This window comes from Littorina saxatilis, linkage group LG14 (genome assembly GCF_037325665.1).
Source record: "Littorina saxatilis isolate snail1 linkage group LG14, US_GU_Lsax_2.0, whole genome shotgun sequence".
Taxonomy (NCBI): Eukaryota; Metazoa; Mollusca; class Gastropoda; order Littorinimorpha; family Littorinidae; genus Littorina; species Littorina saxatilis.
In genome coordinates this window covers 45318522-45326643 of record NC_090258.1, presented here as the reverse complement: position 1 = coordinate 45326643, position 8122 = coordinate 45318522, and the positions used below count along the sequence as shown (strand labels likewise).

At 41.6% G+C, this 8122-nt stretch overlaps 1 protein-coding gene across 1 annotated transcript in view; it reads right to left on the bottom strand.

Annotated features, from left to right (window-relative positions):
* Nucleotides 1-5534: 5534 nt before the first annotated feature.
* The window catches only part of LOC138947871 (solute carrier family 49 member 4 homolog), a 33574-nt gene continuing 30986 nt past the window's right edge, over nucleotides 5535-8122 (bottom strand). The window contains exon 12 of the mRNA XM_070319432.1: nucleotides 5535-8122. This exon is cut by the window's right edge and continues 1512 nt beyond it. The gene's annotated coding sequence lies outside the window, so the exon portion shown is untranslated.

Genomic DNA, 8122 nt, shown 5'->3' with positions numbered 1-8122 from the left:
TGTTTGTGTGGGTGTGTGTCTGTTTGTATAAGAGAGAAAGAGAGAGAGAGTGGGTGGGTGGGTGTGTGTTTGTGCGTGTGCGTAAGTGTATGTGTGTGTGTATGTGTGTTTGTTTGTAAAGGTGTGTATGTCCGTCTGTCTATATGTGCGTATGGGGGTGTGTTTTGTGTGTATGAAGTGTGTGTGAGAGAGTGAGTGAGTGCGTGTGAGAGTGTGTATGTGTGTACGTGTGTAACTTGGGGTATGTGTGTGTGTGTGTGTGTGTGTGTGTTCGTGTGTGTGTGTGTGTGTGTTTGAGAGAGAGAGAGAGAGAGAGAGAGAGAGAGGTTTGTCTTTCGCTGGGGTATGCAGTGCCTTGGCGTTGCACATCTACTTAATTTATTTATTTATCTCTTCTCCATCCTTAATCACTGTTCACACCCACCCATCCCTTCTCTCCCCTAGTCTGACCACGATGATCACGTACCCCATCCCCCCTTCCGCGGGTCCCCCCTTCCGCGGCCCACACCTCACTGTGCCCACCTCACCACCCCATTCACCCCCCACACACCCACACACCCACACACACCCACACACACTGCCCACCGCAGCGTTCAAGCATGGCTCAAGTAACAATTGTGTTGGGACGTAATGGTACGGGAATGTAATGGGATTCCTTTATGGGACGTATCGAGATGCAATTTTCTTGGGACCTATCGACACGCAATTTTGTTGGGACGCAATGGTAGGGGAAGGGAGGGCAAGTCGACCCCCTCGGGTATGTCGTCCCCCCTCGATTTTGAGAACATGACACTGCAGGGGTGATTATCATCGATTTCATAAGCCAGAGTTACCCAACCTGAATCAGTTGAAGAAAAAAAAATGTCGAAAAAAACGGGCCCAGCAAAGCGGTAAGTCTTTGTCAATTTTGATGGTTTCCACTCTAAAATTGTTGCACGAAAAAAAACACAGTCAGTGCATGGGAGCCGCTGATTCGTAAAATGCACCAGATCTGCAAAAAAGCTTTGGCTTTCATAACAACTACAGTAGTCGAAAGTTATAGATCTCAGGCTATCCCAGGAACAATGGTAAATAGCAATGTTGAGCGAGTACCATGCTCGGGTAATTCGTCCCCCCCTAGTGGTAGGCCTATTAAACTATTTCACGTTCACGCAACCTGAAATGGGCGACACAAATCAATTACAAGTCCAATTTGTAAATATATTTTCCCATTTGCTTCGCTTTGAACCAGAGCAACTAATAAGTATAGATGTTTGAACATCTATCCCTTCAAATACTCACCCTCCCTGCATAGCCAAGACGTCGATCGACTTCTGACGTAGGCCGACTCATTATGACGTCATTCTCACTTCCGATTAACAAAACTGACACAGAAAAGTTACTTCAGTCAATTTCATATGTCGAGGTGATGCCATTGGGTAATATGAACAACCTTTTCCACCTGGACGAATTACCCGCCCCCCATGGACGAGTTGCCCTCCATGGAGGGCAAGTCGTCCATGCCGCTTCAGGATTTTTTTCTTTTATATTTTATTTAAAAACCGTGCCAGTTGGATCGTTCATATTCCACACAACGCTTACACGAAAGAGAACACACCAGGTTTTACAACAAAAACAATATTTTTTTTAAAAAAGACGAGAGGTATAAGCTGCATTCGTTAGAGGGGTCGACTTGCCCTCCCTTCCCCTACGGGACGCAATGGCACTGGGACCCAATGGGATTGCTTAATAGGACGCAATGAGACGGCATTTTTGGCTCACGTAAGTGTAGCCTATGCGATCGTAACTTTGTCTGTCTGTGCGTGCGTGCGTGCGTATGTGCGTGCGTGCGTGTGTATGTCTGTGGTAGAAACTCTAACATTTGAAGACGTCACATTACATTGACGTCACATTATGACGTAAGAGGGTTAGACGTCACGCGAAGGAAGTACTGAAAGTCTCGGTCATTATTATTTTGAGCGGGCCGAGACTAGTTGGCAGTCGTGTCCCTGTAAGTAGGCTACATGCAGACAGACAGATCTAGATCTAGTGTCTCGCTTTCTTGCACAGTTTCACCTATGGGTCATCGGATGGCCAGTGGGGGGGGGGGGGGGTCCGGAACCCAGGACCCCCCCCCCCCCAGATCCGGCCCTGTGATTGTGTGTGTGTGTGTGTGATAGTGTGTGTGTGTGTGATAGTGTGTGTGTGTGATAGTGTGTGTGTGTGTGTGATAGTGTGTGTGTGATAGTGTGTGTGTGATAGTGTGTGTGTGATAGTGTGTGTGTGATAGTGTGTGTGTGATAGTGTGTGTGATAGTGTGTGTGTGATACATCTTTTCATTCAGTCATCAATAAAGGTGTAGCTTGCAAGGATTATTCATTGAATTGAGAATGTGTGTGTGTGTCTGTGGAAGTCAGTTGCTCACTTCCATCCATACAGATAGGTTTCACACACACACACACACACACACACACACACACACTGTCTCTCTCTTTCTCTCTCTCTCTCATAAAATCACTGTCTGTTATCCAAATATGCACTTTTATTCACACACACACCCTCATAACAAAACAAAGACTTTAAAAAGAAATGTGTGTACAAATCTCGTATCAATATCCAACAATCACTCCATTCAATGTTATTTATCACCAAGAAAAGGCAGTCAACCATACAACACAATATCACAACAATAGTCATTGTTTTGCTAGTTTCATGATGTCCATCTCTCCTTTGTGCTTTTCTTTATCATTCTTTTTTCTGAATGAATAATTTGTTTGAAAAAGAGAAACCCCCAAAACTGAATAATAAGACAACAGAAAAATATAAAAATTAAAATTCCGGCACCCATAAAAAAGCAGCATTAAGAATTGTTCAGATCCAAATTACAATTTTCTCTCTCTCTCTCTCTCTCTCTCTCTCTCTCTCTCTCTCTCCACACAAACACACACACACACACACACACACACACACACACACACACACACACACACACACACACACACACACACATAATAGATGCAACAACAACAACAAAATTAAAAACACATGAAACTCTAAAACAGCCAACGATAATGTAAAATAAGAGTTGTGAGAAAGGTTCAGAACAACAGATCTATTTCAAGCAATGTCTATGAATATGATGAACAGTTGTTTGTGTCTTGGTTAGCCAGGACATGTGGAACAGAACAACAGATCTATTTCAAGCAATGTCTATGATGAACAGTTGTGTCTTGGTTAGCCTGGACATGTGGAACAGAACAACAGATCTATTTCAAGCAATGTCTATGATGAACAGTTGTTTGTGTCTTGGTTGGCCTGGACATGTGGAACAGAACAACAGATCTATTTCAAGCAATGTCTATGATGAACAGTTGTTTGTGTCTTGGTTGGCCTGGACATGTGGAACAGAACAACAGATCTATTTCAAGCAATGTCTATGATGAACAGTTGTTTGTGTCTTGGTTGGCCTGGACATGTGGAACAGAACAACAGATCTATTTCAAGCAATGTCTATGATGAACAGTTGTTTGTGTCTTGGTTGGCCTGGACATGTGGAACAGAACAACAGATCTATTTCAAGCAATGTCTATGATGAACAGTTGTTTGTGTCTTGGTTAGCCTGGACATGTGGAACAGAACAACAGATCTATTTCAAGCAATGTCTATGATGAACAGTTGTTTGTGTCTTGGTTAGCCTGGACATGTGGAACAGAACAACAGATCTATTTCAAGCAATGTCTATGATGAACAGTTGTTTGTGTCTTGGTTGGCCTGGACATGTGGAACAGAACAACAGATCTATTTCAAGCAATGTCTATGATGAACAGTTGTTTGTGTCTTGGTTGGCCTGGACATGTGGAACAGAACAACAGATCTATTTCAAGCAATGTCTATGATGAACAGTTGTTTGTGTCTTGGTTAGCCTGGACATGTGGAACAGTACAACAGATCTATTTCAAGCAATGTCTATGATGAACAGTTGTTTGTGTCTTGGTTAGCCTGGACATGTGGAACAGAACAACAGATCTATTTCAAGCAATGTCTATGATGAACAGTTGTTTGTGTCTTGGTTAGCCTGGACATGTGGAACAGAACAACAGATCTATTTCAAGCAATGTCTATGATGAACAGTTGTTTGTGTCTTGGTTAGCCTGGACATGTGGAACAGAACAACAGATCTATTTCAAGCAATGTCTATGATGAACAGTTGTTTGTGTCTTGGTTAGCCTGGACATGTGGAACAGAACAACAGATCTATTTCAAGCAATGTCTATGATGAACAGTTGTTTGTGTCTTGGTTGGCCTGGACATGTGGAACAGAACAACAGATCTATTTCAAGCAATGTCTATGATGAACAGTTGTTTGTGTCTTGGTTGGCCTGGACATGTGGAACAGAACAACAGATCTATTTCAAGCAATGTCTATGATGAACAGTTGTTTGTGTCTTGGTTGGCCTGGACATGTGGAACAGAACAACAGATCTATTTCAAGCAATGTCTATGATGAACAGTTGTTTGTGTCTTGGTTGGCCTGGACATGTGGAACAGAACAACAGATCTATTTCAAGCAATGTCTATGATGAACAGTTGTTTGTGTCTTGGTTAGCCTGGACATGTGGAACAGTACAACAGATCTATTTCAAGCAATGTCTATGATGAACAGTTGTTTGTGTCTTGGTTAGCCTGGACATGTGGAACAGAACAACAGATCTATTTCAAGCAATGTCTATGATGAACAGTTGTTTGTGTCTTGGTTAGCCTGGACATGTGGAACAGAACAACAGATCTATTTCAAGCAATGTCTATGATGAACAGTTGTTTGTGTCTTGGTTAGCCTGGACATGTGGAACAGAACAACAGATCTATTTCAAGCAATGTCTATGATGAACAGTTGTTTGTGTCTTGGTTAGCCTGGACATGTGGAACAGAACAACAGATCTATTTCAAGCAATGTCTATGATGAACAGTTGTTTGTGTCTTGGTTAGCCTGGACATGTGGAACAGAACAACAGATCTATTTCAAGCAATGTCTATGATGAACAGTTGTTTGTGTCTTGGTTAGCCTGGACATGTGGAACAGAACAACAGATCTATTTCAAGCAATGTCTATGATGAACAGTTGTTTGTGTCTTGGTTAGCCTGGACATGTGGAACAGAACAACAGATCTATTTCAAGCAATGTCTATGATGAACAGTTGTTTGTGTCTTGGTTAGCCTGGACATGTGGAACAGAACAACAGATCTATTTCAAGCAATGTCTATGATGAACAGTTGTTTGTGTCTTGGTTAGCCTGGACATGTGGAACAGAACAACAGATCTATTTCAAGCAATGTCTATGATGAACAGTTGTTTGTGTCTTGGTTAGCCTGGACATGTGGAACAGAACAACAGATCTATTTCAAGCAATGTCTATGATGAACAGTTGTTTGTGTCTTGGTTAGCCTGGACATGTGGAACAGAACAACAGATCTATTTCAAGCAATGTCTATGATGAACAGTTGTTTGTGTCTTGGTTAGCCCGGACATGTGGAACAGAACAACAGATCTATTTCAAGCAATGTCTATGATGAACAGTTGTTTGTGTCTTGGTTAGCCTGGACATGTGGAACAGAACAACAGATCTATTTCAAGCAATGTCTATGATGAACAGTTGTTTGTGTCTTGGTTAGCCTGGACATGTGGAACAGAACAACAGAGAAAACAATTTGTGTGTACACACTTCTCAAACACTAAACTGACAAATTATATTTAACTTGGTGGTTTTTTTTCGAAAGTCTTGTCTTGTGAACTTTTTTTTTTTTTAAGCAGTAAGCTTTACAGGGATTATTTACCAAAATAATACACTTCGAGAATCATTGAAAAGTATCATCCAGTCAAACAAGGAGCGGTGTTTTGCTGTACGACCGACAGTTATATCCCTGATGGAGGACAGAGGGCTCTGTGATCAAATCCATTTCTCCTTGGAATCCACGTCCCTGCCCACAGAGAGGGCGGTCACAACCATCGTCTCCACAAATGTTGCATAGAGCACGATTTATCATATTCAAGTAGATGTTCACAGAACGGTCTTTAAAGCTTGCAAACTAAGACAATTCATTTCATTTCCATACTTCATTTACAAACACAATAAAATGTACAGCTATTTTTGTTTCAAAAGAACGACCTTAAAATATCATCCAGGAAAACAAATGAGAGATTTGCATTATTGTAAATAAACCTACTGCCACATAAACTTCACTAGCAACAATAATACAAAATCTGCATACTTGTAAACTGCATAACAAATATCTGAGTTATCACATGTGTTCATAACAACAAACTCAAAATCAACATAATTCAATCTTTGAAATAACAAACACCCTAGGTAACATATAGTAAAAAGCAAGAAAAATGTGCACCGCACTCTCTCCTCTGTCGGTCTGTCGGTATGTCTGTCTCTCTCTCTCACTTAGGTAAAGCAAACAAGAGACAAAAAAGCATACCTAGTCTACATGCAAGTTATCAACACAAGCGTAAAAGCTGCAAGGACAATGACGCTCAACATGAACACACTCCATACACGTCTTATCGCCACAGTAACAACATCAATCGTACATCAAGCACAATAACACTCAACACACACACTCAATACACGTCTTATCGCAACATGCAGTAGCAACATCAATCGTACATCACGCACAATAACACTCAACATGAACACACTCCATACACGTCTTATCGCCACAGTAGCAACATCAATCGTACATCACGCACAATAATGCTCAACATGAACACACTCCATACACGTCTTATCGCCACAGTTACAACATCAATCGTACATCACGCACAATAACACTCAACACACACACTCCATACACGTCTTATCGCCACAGTAACAACATCAATCATACATCACGCACAATAACACTCAACACACACACTCTTCATACACGTCTTATCACCACAGTAACAACATCAATCGTACATCAAGCACAATAACACTCAACACACACACTCCATACACGTCTTATCACCACAGTAGCAACATCAATCGTACATCAAGCACAATAACACTCAACACACACACTCTTCATACACGTCTTATCACCACAGTAACAACATCAATCGTACATCAAGCACAATAACACTCAACACACACACACTCCATACACGTCTTATCGCAACAGTAGCAACATCAATCGTACATCACGCACAATAACACTCAACACACACACTCCATACACGTCTTATCGCCACAGTAACAACATCAATCATACATCACGCACAATAACACTCAACACACACACTCTTCATACACGTCTTATCACCACAGTAACAACATCAATCGTACATCAAGCACAATAACACTCAACACACACACTCCATACACGTCTTATCACCACAGTAGCAACATCAATCGTACATCAAGCACAATAACACTCAACACACACACACTCCATACACGTCTTATCGCCACAGTAGCAACATCAATCGTACATCAAGCACAATAACACTCAACACACACACTCTTCATACACGTCTTATCACCACAGTAACAACATCAATCGTACATCACGCACAATAACACTCAACACACACACTCCATACACGTCTTATCACCACAGTAGCAACATCAATCGTACATCAAGCACAATAACACTCAACACACACACACTCCATACACGTCTTATCGCCACAGTAGCAACATCAATCGTACATCACGCACAATAACACTCAACACACACACTCCATACACGTCTTATCGCCACAGTAGCAACATCAATCGTACATCAAGCACAATAACACTCAACACACACACTCTTCATACACGTCTTATCACCACAGTAACAACATCAATCGTACATCACGCACAATAACACTCAACACACACACTCCATACACGTCTTATCGCCACAGTAGCAACATCAATCGTACATCACGCACAATAACACTCAACACACACACTCCATACACGTCTTATCGCCACAGTAGCAACATCAATCATACATCACGCACAAGAACACTCAACATGAACACACTTCATACACGTCTTATCGCCACAGTAACAACATCAATCATACATCACGCACAAGAACACTCAACATGAACACACTTCATACACGTCTTATCGCCACAGTTACAACATCAATCGTACATCAAGCA